Source organism: Lathyrus oleraceus, chromosome 5, assembly GCF_024323335.1.
Source record: "Lathyrus oleraceus cultivar Zhongwan6 chromosome 5, CAAS_Psat_ZW6_1.0, whole genome shotgun sequence".
NCBI classification, from domain to species: domain Eukaryota; kingdom Viridiplantae; phylum Streptophyta; class Magnoliopsida; order Fabales; family Fabaceae; genus Lathyrus; species Lathyrus oleraceus.
Genome location: NC_066583.1, coordinates 455593082 through 455595915, shown reverse-complemented (window position 1 = coordinate 455595915; position 2834 = coordinate 455593082).

Sequence of the window (2834 nt, the reverse complement as noted above, 5' to 3'; positions counted from 1 at the left end):
AGCCTCTGCCAAGTCTTTCCAGCTCTTGATGGTAGTACGAGACAAATGAGAATACCATTCACGAGAAGCTCCAGTTAGACTGTCTTCAAAATAGTACATCCACAGCTTTTCATCTTCCGTGTGAGCTCCCAACCTTCCCAGATAAGATTGGAGATGAGTGCGTGGGCAAGAAGCCCCGTTGTATTTCTCAAAAGTAGGGGGTTTGAACTTGTGAGGAATCCTTACTCCCTGAACCAGACCAAGATTTGTGACATCAAAGCCTAAGGAATTTTGAGACTCCAAAGATTTGAGCTTCTCAGCAAGCTCATCCATACGGCGAGTGGTCTCGAGGGCCTCGTCGTGCAAAGAAAATTGATCATACTGACAATCTTCATTAACGGGGTGCCCATTAATCCGAATTCCTTGATTCACATTGTACCTTCCGCCAATACCATTTCCAACATTCCCTGTGTTGCCAACATTACCCGGGTTTCCATCAGCATTTGCGTTACCCGCGTTACCAGTGTTCACAGGGTTATCAGCGTTCCCAGGGTTACCAGGGTTTCCCTCAGCATTTGGTATCTCCACCTCCGGATCGGGTCTCGGTTGCTCAACCAATTCCCTCAGCTTCGCTTGGCCTTCTGCCATACCAGTCATCAATGTCATGAACTGATCCATCCTTTCACGCATATCAGCCAGCTCTTTCTGTAAGATAGAAGTCCCGACCTTCTCAAACTCAGGTGAAAAGACAGCTTCGGGCGCGACCTCATTGATGTTTGTAGTTTCGAAGCCCTGACACAGCATCTCATGCATCTCGCCGTCCATCTCTACATACTTAAATGTAGACAGGTGGCTAACAAAAATATCCTCTTCACCACATACAGGGACGATCTGACCTTCTAGTTCATATTTGAGCTTCTGGTGGAGGGTAGAAGTAACAACACCGGCAACATGAATCCAAGGCCGACCTAGCGGACAGCTGTAGGCAGGCTGGATATCCATCACATAAAAGGTGCTTTTGAACACCTGCGGTCTAATCTTAACTGGCAACTCAACTTCGCCAAAGACAGCTCTCTTAGAGCCATCAAAAGCCCTCACAACTAAGTTACTTGGCCTCAGGATGATGCCATCGCAATCCAACTTCATTAAGGCTTTCTTTGGAAGAACATTCAGAGAAGAGCCTGTATCAACCAAAACATGGGAAAGCACCACCCCTTTGCACTCCATTGTGATATGCAAGGCTTTGTTGTGATTCCTGCCCTCAGGTGTCAGGTCATTATCGGTGAAACCTAGCCCCCGGCTAGCGTTTACATTGGAAACTACCGACTCCAGCTGGTTAACAGTTATCTCCGGTGGAACATAGGCCATATTCAGTACTTTCAACAAGGCTGCTTTGTGCGCCTCAGAGCACAGCAATAGTGAGAGAATGGAGATCTTTGAGGGTGTCTGATTTAGCTGGTCGACTACCTTGTAGTCACTTTTCTTGATAATCCTCATAAACTCATCCACTTCCTTCTCGAATGCGGTCTTAGGAGGATCTTCCTCAGTAGTAACCTCTTCGGTGGATACCTGTTTCCCTTTAGCCTTGGCAGCTGCCTCGGCTTCAGTATTCGCGCGTAATATTGATGGTGCAAATAGGCGTCCACTGCGAGTGAAGCCACCAACCCCTCCAACATTGTCTACAGCGGAGCTACCAATGTCAATGTCTTCTTCGTTAGCTTTTTGCCCCTGGCAGTAGATATCAGCCCCATAGTGCCACGGGATAGCACTGTCTTTCTCATACGGAACAGGTCCTGGTACCGTGATGGTGATTGGACCAACCAAAGTCGGTTGAGGGCTGTCAGAGTAAATTGCGACTGGTGCTGAACTTTCGATGTTCACCGCTGCTGGTTCTGTACTTTCTGGGAAATATATTGTTGTCGGAGCGAGTCTCTCGGGAACATATATTTCTTCAGGAGTGAAATAAAACGTCACCGTCGATACATCATTCTTCACCGGACGTGCCTGATCGAACTGAAGACAACCTTCATCTATCAGCTGCTGAATACCCCTTCTCAAACTGTCACATCCGTTTTCGGCAGCTTGACAATTTCTGCATTCTTCCCCATAGCCCGAGAAAATCTGTCCTTTCAGAAGTCGGTCTTTAACCACCGATAGCGAAGTCTTCACCTTAGTCACATCAGAAACCAAATTCAAAGTTTCCCCACTATCAACAGCATTAATCCTCTGCCCGCCGTGAGCCGACATCGGGTTCTGGATAACATTAGGCACCGGAGCAAAATTGATAGCCTGGGCATCTCTCAAATCTTGTACCTTTAACTGGAGAGCCTTGCAATTATTTGTAGTATGGCCAGGTGCGTTGGAGTGAAAAGCGCATTTGGCGTTGACATCGTAACCTCTAGGCAAATTATTGGGATCGATTGGTGGGGCCAGAGTTCTCAATGTAACCAGATTCATGTCAATCAGCTTGGGAAGTAATACTGAATAAGGCATTGGGATTGGCTCGATGACCCGGTCCGTCTGCCTTGGACGTTGTTGATAGTGTCTCTGCTGACCCGGATTACCTCCTTGTTGTTGATTGTTGTACCTGGGTTGTTGTTGCGGATGATATTGCGGTTGAGGAACAGGTGTTGGAATAGTGACTGCGGCCACTTGATCTTGATAATAATTAGGGCGTCCTTTACTCCTGCCTCTGCCGGCATACACAACGCTTGCCTCGCCTTCTTTTCTTCGCTGACCGTTACCAGCAAACGGTCTCTTGGGACCTGATGGGTTGGAAACACTATTGTCTTGAATTCGGCCCATCTTCAACAGACTCTCGATTCTTTCTCCAGCAATTACTATCTCTGCAAAGC